The sequence below is a fragment of the Furipterus horrens genome, unplaced genomic scaffold (assembly GCF_987537825.1).
Source record: "Furipterus horrens unplaced genomic scaffold, mFurHor1.1.pri manual_scaffold_7, whole genome shotgun sequence".
In the NCBI taxonomy this organism is placed as follows: Eukaryota; Metazoa; Chordata; class Mammalia; order Chiroptera; family Furipteridae; genus Furipterus; species Furipterus horrens.
Window position 1 is genome coordinate 77,496,511 of NW_028327177.1, and position 16,997 is coordinate 77,513,507.

Below are 16,997 nucleotides of genomic sequence, written 5' to 3' on the forward strand. Positions count from 1 at the left end.
TATAAGAAGGTGGTCTAGTTTACTTTTCTGGATATAGCTGTTCAATTTTCTCAACACCATTTATTGAATAGACTCTCTTGACCCCATTGTATGTTCGTGTCTCCTTAGTCAAATATTAATTGGCCATATAAGTGTACGTTTATTTCTAGGATATTTGTTCTGTTCCATTGATCTATGTGTCTATTTTTATGCCAGTACCATGCTGTTTTGATTACTACCACCCTGTACTATAGTTTGATATTAGGTAGTGTGATGCCTCAAACTCTGTTTTCTTTCTCAAGATTGCTGAGGCTATTCAGGATCTTTTATGGTTCCATATAACCTTTTGGATTATTTGTTCTAGTTCTGTGAAATACACCATTGGTGTTTTAAAGGAATTGTATTGAATCTGTAGATTGCTTTGGGTAGTACAGACATTTTAATGATGCTATTGTAATTCTTTCTATTCATTACCAGTGTATATGCTTTTATGTATTTGTTTCTTTTTCAGTTTCTTTCTTTAGTGTCTTATAATTTTCTGAATACAGGTCTTTTACCCCCTTGATTAAGTTTATATCTAGGTATTTTATTTTATTTTATTTTGATGCAGTTGTAAATGGGATTGTTTTCTTAGTTTTTCTTTCTGATAGTTCATTACTGGTGTATAAAAATGCTACTGGTTTTTGTATCCTGCTACTTTACCGAGATCATTTATCAGTTCTAGCAGGTTTTTTGATGGAATCTTCGGGGTTCTCTATATGCAGTATCATGTCATCTACAAATAATTTCAGTTTACTTCTTTCTTTCCAACTTGGGTATATTTTATTTCTTTTTCTTATGTGATTGCTGTGGCTAGGACTTTCAGTACTATGTTGAATAAGAGTTGTGAAAGCAGACATTTCTGTCTTGTTCCTGATCTTAAGGGAAATATTTTTAGTTCTTCCCCATTGAGTATATGTTAGTTGTGGGTTTGTCATATATGGCCTTTATTATGTTGAAGTATGTTCCTTTCGTTCCCACTTTACTGAAAGTATTTATTATTGTTAAATACTGTTTTTGCATCTATTGATATACTTGTATAACTTTTATTCTTTATTTTGTTTATTTGGTGTAATCACGATAATGGATTTGCAGATATTGTGCCAACCTTGCATCCTAAGAATAAATTCCACTAGATAATGATGTATGATCTTTTTAATGTATTGATAAATTTGGTTAGCTCTTATTGAGGATTTTTGCATATATGTTGATCAGGGATATTGGTCTACAGTTTTCTCTTTTTTGTGGTATCTTGATCTGGTTTTGTTATTAGGATAATGCAGGCCTCATAAAATAAGCATGGAGCCCTCTGTCCTTTTGAATTTTTTGGAATAGTTTGAGAAGAATAGGTATTAGTTCTTTGAATGTTTGGTAAAATTAACCTTTGAAGCCATCTAGTATAGGACTTTAATTTGCTGGAATTTTTTTTCATTAATGCTTTAATTTCATTAGTTGTAATTGGTTTGTTCAGATTTTCTTTTCCTTTTTGACTTAGTTTTGGGAGATTGTATGTATCTAGGGATTTATCCATCTTTCAGATTGTTTAATTTGTTGGTGTATCGTTTGTCTTGTTTGTCATGTTTTCTGATAATCCTTTGTATTCCTGTGGCATTAACTTGTTACTTCTCTTTCATTTCTGATTTTATTTATTTGGGTTTTCTCTTTATTTTATGGTAAAATGAATTTATTGAGTTTTAAAATTTTCTTGATGGATTAATGCAATCTTCACAAAAGGTAAACCCACAACCTAATAAAAATCCGTCTTAACACTGAGGAATGATTTTAGTAATAAATATTAGTCCAATATTAATTTCAAGAGCAAAGTAATTTTGAGAAAGCATGTGGTTAACTAGATTTTGTTTTTATATTGTTGCATAAAATCAAAACACAGTAACTTTTTTATGACCTGTCTTTATACTTCACAATTAATTCTTAAGTTGAGGAAAAAATAAAAGTAGCAGTCCGCAAAGCCAAGTGAAAGTTCAGCTGAATACACCTACTCCAATTAACTAACAACAGACTTAAAGAATGTAGTAAATTGACTGATAGCAAGATCTCCCAGCGGCTTTCAAAAACAATTAATGGATTTTGCAGTTCTTCACAAAATCATACAACATGCTTTTATATATAAAAGGTAAGATTTAATTTCTCATACAAAAGTATGTGTCAGTTCAGGAAGTCCAAACAATTGACTTAATATGCCACAGAATGTTCTCTCATGGCCCCACATTGACAGTGTTCATTTGATGTTGTTGTTGTTTTTAATTTCTTTTTTTACTCTTGTTCTGTTACAGTTGCCCCATTTTTTCCCCCATTGCTCTCCACTTCCCAGCCCCACTGACTGCCACAGTCAGTCCTTACCCTGTTGTCCATTTCCATGCATCATTTATACTAGTTTCTAGATTAGATCCTTCCCCTTCTTTCCCCCATCCTTTCCTCCCTTACACCCCTCCCTCCTCCCCTCCAGTCACTGTCATTCTGTTCTTTGTTTTCATGCCTCTGGTTCTATTTTGTCCGTTGTTTGTTTTGTTCATTAGGTTCCTCTCATAGGTGAGATCATATGGTATTTTTTTTTTTTTTTTTGCGGTCAGGCTTATTTCACTAAGCATCATATTCTCCAGTTCCATCCATGCTGTTGCAACAAGTAGGAGTTCTTTATTTCTGCTGCGTAGTATTCCATTGTGTAAATGTACCACAGTTTTTTGATCCATTCATCCACTGATGGGCACTTAGGCTGTTGCCAGCACTTGGCTATTGTAAATAGTACTGCTATGAACATAGGGGTGCATCGGTTCTTTTGAATTGCTGTTTCAGGATTCTTTGGGTATAATGCCAGCAGTCAAATAACTGGATAAAAAGACAGTTCTATTTTTAGTTTTTTGAGGAAATTCCATACTATTTTCCACAATGGCTGCAGCAATCTGCATTCCCATCAACAGTGCACTAGTGTTCCCTTTTTCCCACATCCTTGCTAACACTTGTTGTTTGTTGATTTGTTAATGATGGCCATTGTGATCTGTGTGAGGTCGTATCTCATTGTGGTTTTAATTTGCATCCCTCTGATGGCTAGTGACATTGAGTATTCTTTCATATGCCTATGGGCCTTCTGTATATCCTTTGAGAAGTGTCTTCAGGTCCTTTGCCAATTTCTTAATTGGATTGTCTCTCTTCTTGGGGTTGAATCATATAAGTTCTTTATATATTTTGGAGATCAAACCCTTCTCCAAGGTATGATTGGCAAATATGTTTCCCCATATGGTTAGTTCCCTTTTCATCTTGCTGATGTTTTCTTTTGCTGAGCAGACACTTTTAGTTTGATATAGTATGTTTATTATTTCCTTTATTTCCTTTGCCCTGGGAGAGATATCGGCAAAAATATTGCTGTGTGGGATAGATGAGATTTTCTACTTATGTTTTCCTCTATGACCTTTATGGTGTCATGACTTACACTTAAGTCTTTTATCCATCTTGAGTTTATTCTGGTGTATGGTGTAAGTTGGTGATCTAGTTTCATTTTTTTGCATGTCCCTGTCCAGTTCCCCCAGAACCATTTGTTGAAGAGGCTATTTTCACTCCATTTTATGCTCCTTCCCACTTTGTCAAATATTAATTGACCATAGAGACCTGGGTTTGTTTCTGGGCTCTGTACTGTTCCATTGATCTATATGTTTGTTCTTATGCCAGTACCAGACTGTTTTGATTACCGTAGATGTGTGATATAGTTTGATATCATATATTGTGATTCCTCCTACTTTGTTCTTCTTTCTCAAGATTGCTGTGGCTATTTGGGGTCATTTTTGGTTCCATATAAATTTTTGAAGTATTTGCTCTAGGTCTGTAAAATATGTCATTGATATTTTAATAGGAATTGCATTGAAGCTATAAATTGCTCTGGGTAGTATGGACATTTTAATGATGTTGATTCTTCCCTTTCATGAACATGGTGTATGTTTCCATTTATTTGTATCTTCCTTAATTTCTTTCTTCAGTGTTCTGTAATTTTCTGAGTATAGGTCTCTTACCTCCTTGGTTAAGTGTATTCCTAAATACTTTATTTTTTTGTTGCTATAGTAAATGGGATTTTTTTCAAGTATGTATCTCTGATATTTCATTTTTGGTGTACAAAAATGCCTTTGATTTCTGAATATTGACTTTGTACCCTGCTATTTTGCCAAATTCACAGTTTTCTTTTTGTTGTGTCTTTACTTGGTTTTGGAATTAGGACAATATTGGCCTTATAGAAAGAGTTTGGGAGTCTTCCTACTTCTTGGGTTTTTGGAATAGTTTGAGAAGGACAGGAGTTAGTTTTTGCCTAAATGTTTTGTGTGATATAATTCACCTGTGAAGCTGTCCAGTCCAGGGCTTTTGTGTGCTGGGAGTTTTTTTTATTGCTGCTTCAATTTCATTTGTTGTTATTGGTTTACTCAGGTTTTCTACTTCTTCTTGGTTCAGTTTTGGAAGATTATATGTTTCCAGAAATTTGTCCGTTTCATCCAGGTTGTCAAATTTCTTGTCATATAGTTGCTCTTAATAACTTCCTACAATCCTTTGTATTTTTGTCGTGTCGGTTGTGATTTCTCGGCTTTGGTTTCTAATTTTATATTTGGGTCCTCTCCCTTTTTTCTTGATGAGTCTTGTTAAAGGCTTTTCAATTTTGCTTATCTTTTCAAAGAATCAGCTGCTGGTTTTATTGATCCTTTGAATTGTTTGTTGAGTCTCTGTCATTTAAATCTCCTCTGATCTTGATTATTTACTTTCCTGTACTTGCTCTGGGCTTTGTTTGTTGTTGTTCCTGTAGTTCCTGTAGATGTAGGGTTACGTTGTTTATTTGAAATTCTTCAACATTTTTACGGAGGCCTGTCTTACTATGAACCTCTCCCTCAAGACTTCCTGTGCTGTTTATTATAGGTTTTGGGCTGAAGTGTGTTCATTTTCATTTGTTTCCAGAAACTTTTTGATTTTTTCCATGATGTCATTGTTAACCCATTCACTGTTTCATAGCATGTTATTCAGTCTCCATGAATTTGAATGTTTTTGAGTTTTTCCCTAAAGGTTGGATTCTAGATTCAAGCTGTTGTGATCTGAGAAGATGCTTGATATGATTTCCATCTTCTTGAATTTGTTGAGGCTTGTTTTGTGTCCTACCATGTGGTCTGTCTTTGAAAATGTGCCATGTGCATTTGAAAAGAATGTATATTTTGCTTCTTTTGGGGTGAAATGTTCTGTATATATCAATTAAGTCCATTTGCTCTAGAGTGTTGTTCAGTGCCATAATATCCTTGGTGTTCCTTTGTTTGGATGATCTATCCATTGTTGACAGTGGGGTATTAAAGTCCCCTACTATGCATGTGTCACTGTTGATATTCTTCTTGAAGTCCTCTAAGATTTTCCTTATATATTTGGGTGCTCTTATGTTGGGTGCATATATGTTTAGATGGCTTATATCTTCTTCTTCTTTTTAAGTATATTTTATTGATTATGTTGTTATGGTAGTTTCAATTGTTTTTCTCCTTTGCTCCCCTCTGCCCAGTAAACTCCTTCCCTCCAGTAATCCCACCCCCCTTAGTTTATGTCCACGGGTCGTGCATATAAGTTCTTCAGCTTCACCCTTTCCTATATTATTCTTAACTTCCCCCTGTCTATTTTGTACGAACCAATTATGCTTCTTAATCCCTGCACCATTTCCCCATTTCTACCCCTCTCCGCTCCCAGCTGATAACCCTCCAAATGATCCCCATACCTATAATTCTGTTCCTGTTCTGGTTTGCTTAGTTGGATTTTGTTTTTATTTTTTAGAATCAGTTGTTGATAGTTGTGAATTTGTTGCCATTTTAGTGTTCATAGTTTTTATCTTCTTTTTCTTAAGTAAGTCCCGTTGACATTTCATATAATAATGGCTTGGTGATGATGAGCTCCTTTAGCGTTACCTTGTCTGGGAAGCACTTCATCTGCCCTTCCATTCCAAATGATAGCTTTGCTGGATAGAGTAATCCTGGTTGCAGGTAGCATCTCATTACATTGAATACTGCTTGCCAGTCCCTTCCTGCCTGCATAGTGTCCTCTGAAAAATCAGCTGCTAATTCTATAGGCAGCCCCCTGTAGGCAACTCTCCGCCTCTTTCCTGCCGCCCCCAGGACTCTCTTTATCTTTCACCTTTGGCATCTCAATCATGATGCGTTCTGGTGTGGTCCCCTCTGGGTCCAGCTCGCCTGGGACCCTCTGTGCTTCCCAGACCTGTATGCCTATCTCCTTCACAAAATTTGGGAAGTTTTCTTCATTTTTTTCAATTCTTGCTTCCTCATTTTGCACTGGTTGACTGTTTTTTTCTTTCTTATGTTCCAAATCATTGATTTGAACCCTGGTTTCTTTCCCTTCAACATTGGTTTTGTGTGAATTTTCATTCGTTTCACTTAGCGTAGCCTTCATTTCTTCTCTTATGCGTTTGCCATACTCAAGCATATCTGTCAAGCTTGTGAGCATCTCTATCACCAGTGTTTTGAACTGTGCATCTTTTAGGTTGTCTATCTCCTCATCTGTTAGGTTGGCTATCTGCTTGTTGCGTAGTTCTTCCACTGGAACCTTGATCCATTTCCCCTTTTGGTCCATACTTCTCTGTCTCCTCATTCTCACAGGCTCCTGTGTTTGTTTGTTTCCATGTCCCAGGGAGAGCTGTCGCTCCTGTTACATTGTAAGGGGCAGAGCCTTAGGGATTCGTCAGTACAGGGTTACCTGTTTCACCACGTTGTGGTGCTGTATGTGGGGGAGGGTTCCGAGAGGGAATAATGCCTCCTGCCAAGCACTCGCCCCTTTTCCAGGCACCTCTCTCACTTCCGCACTGGGCTGGCGTCCCTCTAGGTGCTGCCCTGGCCATCGTTTCAGAGTGAGTGGGTCTGTGGATGTTCTAGGACCGTGGGGGCCCTTTAAACAAGTCGACTCTGCTGAGAGACCAGCAGTTTCTGCCTCCACCCCAACCCCCACTGGTCTGCATAGTCAGAAGCAATGAGGCTTGATTTTCTCTGGTACTGGGACCGTGAGCTGCTAGGTCTGGTGAGGAGCTGGGAATGCTTCCCAGGTGTCCCTCCTGACTTTTTAAAACCGGTGGCTGCACTTTCTGCCGGCCTGCTGCTGCGCTGCCACCACACAGTGTCCTCTCCGCCCCGGCTCCGCCCCTCCTACCTGTCTGGATGAGTATTTTTTCTTTATATCTTTGCTGGACTTCCATGTTGTTTGATTTTCTGGAACTTCTGGTTGTTTCTAGTTTTCAGGTGGTTGTATTTTTCTTAGTTGTGGAGGGAGATGCAGCATTTCTGACTATGCCTCCATCGTGGCCGGAAGTGTTATATCTTCCTGATGGATTGTTCCCTTAAGATTTATGAAATGTCCTTATTTGGCTTTTGTTATTGCTTTTGTTATGAAATCTATTTTGTCTGATATAAATATTGCTATCCAGCTTTATTTTTCATGTCTATTTTCTTAAAAAATTTTGTTTCCCTTCACTTTTAATCTGTGTAGATGTTTTGTTCTGAGGTGCATCTCTTATAGACAGCATATATGTGGGTAATGTTTTCTTAACCATTCAGCTACCCTGTGTCTTTTGATTGGAGCGTTTGATTCATTTACATCTATGGTTATTATTGATCGATACTTATTCGTTGTCATTTTTCCCCTTTGTACCTGTGTTCCTCTCTGTCATTCTTTCTTTCTTCGTCTTCTTAAAGCTGACTCTTTAGCATCTCTTGCAATGCTGGTTTGGTGGAGATGTAATCTTTTAGTCTTCCTTTATCTGAGAAAGTCCTTATTTCACCTTCCATTTTGAATGAGAGCCTTGCTGGATAGAGTAGTCTTAATTGTAGGCCTTTGTTTTCCATTGCTTAGAATATTTTTTTCCATTTTCTTCTGGTTTGTAGTGTTTCTGTTGAGAAATCTGCTGATAGCCTTATCGAAGCTCCCTTGTATATTTTTAGCTTTTCTCTCTTGCTGCTTTTAGGATTCTCTCTCTCTTTGAGTTTGCCATTTTAATTCTGATGTGTCTTTGAGTGAGCCTGTTTGGGTTCATCTTCATTGGGACCCTCTGTGCTTTCTGGATTTGCATGACTTTTTCTCTCATCAGGTTAGGGAAGTGTTCTCTCATTACTTTTTCAAACAGGGTTTCTATTCCTTGCTCCTCTTCTTCTCCTCTGGTATCCCTATCATATGGATATCATTATCTTTCATGTTATCCTGTATCTCTTTTAAAATGTCTCCATTCTTTTTCAGTCTTTTTTGTTCTGTTGCACTGCCTGGGATTTTTTTTTTTTTTTCCTACATTGTCCTCCAGCTCACTACTCCAATCTTCTGGTTCATTTTTCCTGTTTTTGCTTCCTTCTACTGTGTTCTTCAGTTCAGAACTTGTATTCTTCATTTCCTCCTGGCTCCTATTGATAGTTTCAATGTCCTTTTTAATGCTGGTATAGTTCTCCTTAAGTTTCTTGTAGCTTCCCTGGAGTTCTTTTCAGTTCTCGTGGAGTTCTTTGTAGTTTTCTTTGAGCTTGCTGAGCTCTTTGTGCTTCCCTATAATCATTATTTTGAATTCCATGTCTGATATTTGCTTATCTCTATTTCATTTAGCGCTCTTCCTGGGGATTCCTCCTTTCCTTTCGATGGGGGGTTGTTTCTTTGTCTTAATCATTTTTGTGACTCTTCTTGTTTTGTTTGCTTCTTAGATTGATATGCTTTGACTTCCTGTCTTCATGTCGTGACTGTCTGTGGTAGGAGACCTGTGGGATTCAGTGGTGCACTGTCCTTGATCTCCTGAACTTGATGATCTTGGGGATGCCCTGTATGCTGTTTGTTTTGACCATTTGGTTGTACTTGGGTTTTGTTTTTTGTTGTGTTGCTCTTTGGTGGTTCCTTCCCTTCCACCATGTCTTGTATACACACCACCCCACTTTTAAAGTTGGCAGTGTATTTCAGGTAAATATTTATGAAATACCAAGCTTCATGATCAAGATGTAACATATTTTTCCCCCAAAAAGTGGGGGGAAATATCTGTTCATCTTATGGAGCAAATATGGTGTCACTGACCTTGATGTGTATTACCTGACCTGTCTGCGGTGGCAACAACTATTAGAAGAGGAAGCGGTGGGCCCACTCAAAACCCCTGGGGACCCTTAAATGTCCCACTTTACTGCGTCTGGTCAGTGTGAAGATAGCAAAGAAAGTGGTATAATTGATTATGAGCAACTGAGCTTCGTAAATTCTGACACTTGCGATGATGAGTTATTGGGGTTCCCAGAAAACTAGAAGAGTACTTGAACCTTAAAGTCTCTCCTCGTTTGTTAATGATAGTGATCATGGTTCTTAATACTGCTGTTGACTGCTGTTCACTTTACATGGTTGAAATATTATTCTGTTCAGAATATTTTTTTTCTTGTTTTCCTCCCCTAAACATAGGTGCATCTTATGGTCTGGTGCATCTTATAGTGAGAAAAATACGGTATTTTGTTTTTAATGAGCAAATGACTGAGATTTGTTTTAAATTATTAAAAGACAAATTATCATGTGCCCTTATGGAAAAAAGAAGGAGGAGAAAATACAATTCTGCATAAAGCAGTTTTTTTACAGGCATAATCCACAAGCAATCAACCTTTTAAATTACTTAATCTAAAGACTTGAAGTATAAAACAAAATTATTCAATTTTTAAAGGCTTGAAGCATAAAAATTTAATTTATTTATGTAATCTAATGAAGATTACTTTTAAAAAGTAAGGTGGAATGTTATTTGAGTGTATAAGATGTTGTAAAGACATGAGAGTTACCATGAATGTCTGCTCTATCTCGGGTTTGAAAAACATTAATCAAAAGCCATTAATAACTGAGTATAAATGTACAACAGATGTCTTTCTTAAGGTTCAGATAACTTTTTCAGATTCTCTAACCAATGTTTTAGAGAGTGCTTTCTTTTAGAAAATCAAAAATATAAAACATTCTAAAAATGATAACCAAATTCTTTTTCCTTTAGGGTAAACACCGTTAAGGGTTTTTTGTTTCTTTGTTTGTTTTGTAAATATGCTTTATTGATTATGCTGTTACAGATGTTCCAATTTCTTTTCCCTTTCTTCCCCTCCACCCAATGACATCCATCCCTCCAGTTGTCTCCCACCCTTAGTCCATGCCCATTGGTTGTGTATACAGTTCTTCTCAACATCTTCCTATGTACTCCACTCCCTCCACTATGCTTCTTAATTCCTGTACCATCTACGTCCCTTTACCTCTTCCCCTTCCCTGCTGACCTCCCCCCAAAATGTTCCCCAAACCTATAATTCTTTCCCCACTCTTGTTGCCTACTTAGTTAGCCTTTGTTTAAACTCCCTAGCTTCTGTTGTTGGTTGTTCTGATACAGTTTTCATTTTAAAGTTCATAGTTTTGATCCTCTTTCTCCTAACCAAGTCCCTTCAACATTTCATATAACAGTGGTTTGGATCTGATGAACTCCTTCAGTTTTACTTTGTCCTGGAAGCACTTTCTCTGCCCTTCTATTCTGAATGATAGCTTCGCTGGATAGAGTATTCGTGGTTGTAGATTTTTGCTTTTCATTACTTTGATTATTTCTTGCCAGTCCCTTCTTGCCTGCAGAGTTTCTTTTGAGAAATCAGCTGATAGTCTTACTGGGACCCCTTTATACATAATTCTCTTCTTCTCTCTTGCTGCCTTTAAGATTCTCTCTTTATCCTTAATTTTTGATATTTTGATTATAATGTGTCTTGGTGTGGTTCTCCCTGGGTCCAGTTTTTTTGGAACTCTTATGCTTCCTGGACCTATAAGTCTTATTTTCTTTCCCAAGATAGGGAAGTCCTGCGTCATTATTTTTTCACATAATTTTTCAATTTCTTGTTCTTCTTCACCTTCTGGCAACCCTATGATTCAGATATTGGCCTGCTTATAGCTGTCCGATAAGTTTCAGAGCCTCTCCTTATTTTCCTCACTTCTCGTTTCCTCTTTCTGCACTGGTCGACTGTTTGTTCCTTCCCTATGTTTCGATTTGTTGATTTGATCCCTGGTTTGCTTGCCCTCACCACTAGTTTCGTATGTGTTTTTGTTCATTTCAGCAGGACTAGCCTTCATTCCTTCCCTGTCTTGTTTAAGATCTGCTGTTACATCTGTAAGCATTTTTATAACCAAAGCTGTGAACTGAGCCTCAGAAAGATTTCCTATCTGCTGCTTCGTTATATTAGATATTTGCTGTCTGGTCAGCTGCGTTACCAGGATCACTATCATGATCTGTGCCATCCTGACCATTTTGTGTTTACCTTGCTTCCTGGGCAGGGCTGTCACACCTCCTATGCTATAGGGAGCGGAGCCCCATGCACTCATCACAGCTGGGTCACCCTTCTCACCACACTGTGGCGTTTTCTGCTCAGGTGGGGGTGCAAGATGGATTCCTGGTGTTCACTCTCCGCTGAGAACACGGGAGCCTTCTCCTCCATCCCCACCCCTCTCCAGGCCTCACAGTCCAAGGCAATGGAGGTCTGCCTTCCCTGGCTTTGGAATCGCAAGCTGACGGGTATGGTCTGCAGCCGAGGGTGCTCCCCAGGTGCTTCTCGCCTTCCCTTAAATATGGGTGTCTGTGCTTACCACTGTCCTGCCTCCATCGCTGCTGCTGCTGCTGTGGACAGCACAGCTTGACCTCTCCTCCCCGGCTTTGCCCTTCCTACCTGTCCGGATGAGCACAACTTCTTTATAACTTCATATGTTGGACTTCCATTTATTTTCTAGAACTTCTGGTTATTTCTGGTTTTGCAGTAGTTGTATTCCTTCTTAGTTGTGGAGGGCTATGGAGTGTGTCAATCTAGGCCTCCATCTTGGATGGAAGTCTCTGTGTTTATTTGTTTCTGTGTCCCAGGCAGAGCTGTCATTCCTATTACATTGTAAAGGGCAGAGCCTTAGGTATTCATCAGTAATGGGCAACCTGTTTCACCACGTTGTGGAGCTGTATGTGGGGGAGGGTCTGAGAAGGAACATCGCCACTTGCCCAGCACTTGCCCCTTTTCCAGGCACTTCTCCCACTTCTGCACCGGCTGGCGCCCCTCTAGCTGCTTCCCTGGCTGTCATTCCCAGAGTGGGTGGGTCTTCAGGTGTTCTATGTTCGTGGGGGCCCTTTAAATAAGCAGACTCAGCTGACTGACTGGCAGTTTCTGCCTCTGTCCCAACACCCACTAGTTTGCACAGTGAAAAGCAATGAGACTTGATTTCCCCCGTGCTGTGACAGTGAGCTGAGTCATCTGGTGAGGAGCTGGGAACGCTCCCCAGGTGTCCATCCTGACTTTTTAAAACGTGTACCTGTGCTTTCCTCTGGCCTTCTGCTGTTGCCACTGCTGCCACCACCACACCGTGTCCTCTCCGCCCCGGCTCCACCCCTCCTACCTGTCTAGATGAGTATTTCTTCTTGTATCTTTGTTTGATGGACTTACATGCAGTTCGATTTTCTAGAACTTCTGCTTGTTTCTAATTTTGAAGTAGTTGTATTCCTTCTTAATTGTGGAGGTAGATGCAGCATGTCTGTCTACACCTCTATCTTGGCTGGAAGTCAAGGTTTTTTTTTTTTAATTTTTATTTATTTTTATTGTCATATAGCTTTATACCGTTGAGGGTCTATGTTAGATAAACTTTTTTCTATCTTGCTTCTGTCATGTCATATTATAACAATCATTTGCACATATTTTCCCATTCCTAGCATCACTTTTAATGACTACAAAATATTTCCCTGTCAGACTGAACTATTATTTATTTCTCTCTGTTTGTTTTACAAGGGGACAAATCTTCTTTTATTTATTTATCTTTCAATAAGTTTAAATACTTGTGGGATACAGCATCTCACGGATTCTGTGTCCAATGCTCTTAGTAGGAAGGTTGCTTCAGAATTCAGCACAAGCCATACCACTATTTTTATGAGCGTGAGTTACGTTTCCCAAGATGATTCTGATTTTGTTCAAGTTTTGTTCAGTTTTCCACTATGAGTCACCATGTTGTTCTTTGCTTTGCACCCATAAGTACATTTCTTGCCTGGAGAGAATTCAGTCTCAGCTAGAGCATAAACACCTTCAATTTTAAGAAGAGCTGTGTGCTCCCTCTGATTCCCGAGACCCCTCTTATACCTGGCATTTATGGCCTGGGACCACAGCCTTCCTGGCCCATTTGTCATTATAGAGTTTTGTTCCCAGCAGCCTCCACAGCCTCCAAATGACTGACATTTTAGGTAAAACAGATTCATAAAATTTCTCAAACCATCTTGTACACTTAACTATTGTAATAAACATTCATGGGAAACAGACCTTTTAAAAAAGCATTTCTCTGTGTGAATATGTTTCTGAACTTTGATGTTCGAAATAAAGTGAACTAAAACCTTGTTACAACAACTTTACCTGTTTGAAAGAATAATAGGGGACTTTATTTGCTACATTATTGCTGGCATATTCTATTATTGGGCATACAGCTCCTACTCTGAAACTGGTTAACAATGAACATCCTCCGGGTCCAAGGACACTGTTCGATTCTTATTTGAGGAGACTTTATGCCTAATTTAGAAACTTTCAGAGATGATCATATAAATTCACTTTAAGGTAACTATTGCCTACATTACTTTAACACAGGGACTTTACTGTGCAGGCTGATAAAAACCATCAACTTTTTCTTTTCAGTGCAGTAGTTTTGGGGTTTTTGCTCTAAATGGAATGGGGTGCCTTTAAGCACTTTATGTGAACCCATGAGCCTTTTGAAAGTTGGAATGACTTAAAGGGAAGAATGGGGTTAGACCTCAGATGGAAACTGAGTGTTGCCAACTGTCTACCCCTTGAACCTTTGACAAATTCAGGCTACTCTCCCTGGATATCAGTGATATACTCCTGGCAATCAAATATCCTGGGTGAAAATGCTAACCAGATCCAAATCTGTTATTTTACATAGGAGAAATCATAATGTTATATGTCAATATACAAAACCCCCAATCAATGTTCTAAAGCAGAAGTTGACAAATTATGACCCTCGGGCCAAATCTGGCCTACTGCCTGTTTTTATCAATGTACTTTTCTGAGAACACAACACCCATTTGTTTATTTATCGTGTATGGTTGCTTTCCTAGTACTATGGCAAAGTCGAGCAGTTGCAATAGAGAACATACAACTGCAAAATCTAAAATATTCACTGCCTGGCCCTTTACAGAAAATGTTTGTCAACCCTGTTCTAACTTATGACTAAAGTGTAACAAAACACTTCAAATATAGTCAATGTCATTAAATTAAGACTGTAAATATCTAAAACATTACTCAACAATTAATATAGTTTCAAAATACATTTGTGTTTTTTTATGTGACTTTTTTAAAATCACCAAGAACATCTGAGACAATACCCACTTTGTCGCTGACTTTTAGAATCTCTACCAAAATTCTGATATTCTACCAGTTGTATCATAATCTCACACATTTTATTTAAAATGTATTCAATTTTGGAGAATGACATAGAATTTTTTCTTTTATTAGTAAGAGCCAAAAATGTCTGATTTAGAAATAAGCATTTTCTGTATAATTTGGATATTAAAAGCCAAGAGGCATCCAACTGGGAAAATGTCAACTGGATATACATTTCATGGCATTTCCTTGTATTTCATTTGTTAGAAGCTCAGTGTTCTCATTTATAAAATGGGGATCAGACTTCCTCACAAGGTTAGGTGGAGGTTAAGTGAGGAAAATACACCTCACACATTTTGGGGGTGCATTAGCAGCAGGTGGTTCCCTTAGCTTAATTAGTGGAGCAGATTATCACAGCTATACAATACCTTCAGGAATTTTGCCAAATTCATAGTGTTTCTGCATGTGTATGATGGCCTGGAGATTTGAGTATAACTTTGGAGCCAGGGGGAATTAGAAAGGTCTGTGTATTTGGTAAGATACTGGCAATTGTAACAAACATTCTTAAATCTCAGAGGTTTAACCCAGTGAAGGTTTATTTCTCAGGTGGTACAGTCTAGTGCTGGTTGGTGGGGAACAGGGCTCGTGGCTTTCTGCTCATGGGTTGCCTCAGGGACGTTGGCTTATTTCATCCAGTGACTCCACCATAGTCAAGAGTAGAGAGAGGATATGATGGTGCAGGAGGGTTCAGGGTCAGAATGAAAGTAGCACAGCCACTTCCGTCTGTTGGACCAGTACTCAGTCACCAGGCCCTACCTAACTGCAAGGGAAGCTGGGGAATACATCCCAGTTGTGTGCTCAGGAAACAGGAATGGATTTCATGAGCCAGCCTCTGCCACAAGCTGACTATATCTTCTTGTATTATTATATATGTTTAGCATGCATAAATTGCATGGAGATGCCAAAAGTCTGAAAATCTGTCCCTACTAGGTACCATGGAAATAAAGCATGTGGAGACAGTAATGCTGGGTTGGGACAATTAATCTGTATACTTGTGTAAATATACTTTAACAATTAGTCTGAGATCTGAACCTGCTTCCCACATTCTGTGTACAATTTACATATTTTGGCATTCTAAAATCATGGATGTATTGTATGTTAAGTTCAGAAAAACTCGTACATACTTTAGAAATTATGCTTGCAATGACATTTTTATTCTTAATGTGGTCTATATGGACTCATATTTGTTTTCCTATTCTTTAAAATCAGAAGTCATTCACAGCACTGAGTAGAATTTTTGGCCAATTATGGCAGATAGAATATTTGTTGAAACACAACCACTGTTATTTAATTCAAAGTGCACATTTTATGATAAACCACATCAGGAGCTTTTTCAATTTTTCTGTTCCTCTAGTAGATCTAAGGACACCTTTTAAAAAAGTTATTTATTTTAAATTATCCTATAAATATTTTAGGATTATAATAGCATAAAACAAATGACAAAATTATCATAGCAAAATAGAAATTTAATTTAAAGTTGAAAGAACTTGATTACAAGGTTCAGTAGAATAGAAACAAGATGTGTAAGAGTATATTAAATAACACATTTAAAAAAACATTTTATTTATTTATTTTTAAAGAGGAGAAGGGAGGGAGGAAGAGGGAGAGAAACATCAATGTGTTGTTGCCTCTCACACACCCTCAACTTGGGACCTGGACCACAACCCAGGCATGTGCCCTGACTGGGAATCGAACCGGCGACCCTTTGGTTCACAGGCCAGCACTCAGTTCATTGAGCCACACCAGCCAGGGCAATAACACTTTTAAAAACCCTCAGTAGTACAGTTTTACATTAGATTTGGGAAAAACAAAATTTTATCTAGTGATGTTTTTGATGATCATATTTGTGATTGTGTCATCAAAGATCAAACTTTTGTAAGGTTGAAAAGCACAGTAAAGCAAACAAACCTTTTGGTCATTCCACAGAAAAACTGACTTTAAAAAATCTTTATTACGCATCATAAAGTTAGTGAAGTTTATCTGATACAGAAGTTGTTCTAGACCATATTGCAACCCAGTGGCCTCACTCAAAAGTCAAGATTGTCCATTGACATATGTGATTAAAAATGTTCCTTTCAGTTTTCTTGGTGTTCATGGCATTTCCTACTACCTGTCACTTTGTCCTTGACAATATTTGAGACAAAAAAAATTTTTTTTGACCTGGCAAGGATGGTTTTCCAATCAGCTATTCCTTATTTTTCTCCAGTGCTTCTTTGTTATATCAGAATTCAGATGTACTATTCATGAAACACATTTTAATTAGTAACCATATCAGACAAATGGAAGCTAAGCACTGGTTAGTGTGTGAAAATAAACACGAGGGCTCTCATTAATGTTGCTGTCTGAATAATTAGTTGAGCATCATGTATTGAAATGAAAGCCAGTTGGCTTCTCACTGGAGCGATAGGCTAACAGCCATATCTTGGAGTCTGGTCGTTAGTGTGCCCCACCAGTGATGTCATGTTACAGTGTCATATTAGTTACTGCTCCTTTAGGAGAGAAGCCAGACCTACAAATTATCTTCCACATCCCTGGACA

The 16,997-nt window shown here is 38.1% G+C and overlaps 1 protein-coding gene and 1 pseudogene across 4 annotated transcripts in view; one reads left to right on the forward strand and one right to left on the reverse strand.

Moving 5' to 3' along the window:
- Positions 1 to 16,997, forward strand: part of FOXP1 (forkhead box P1) — a 642,166-nt gene that overhangs the window by 220,874 nt on the left and 404,295 nt on the right. The window lies entirely within an intron of this gene.
- On the reverse strand, positions 12,846 to 13,198 carry LOC150004679 (large ribosomal subunit protein eL33 pseudogene; annotated as a pseudogene).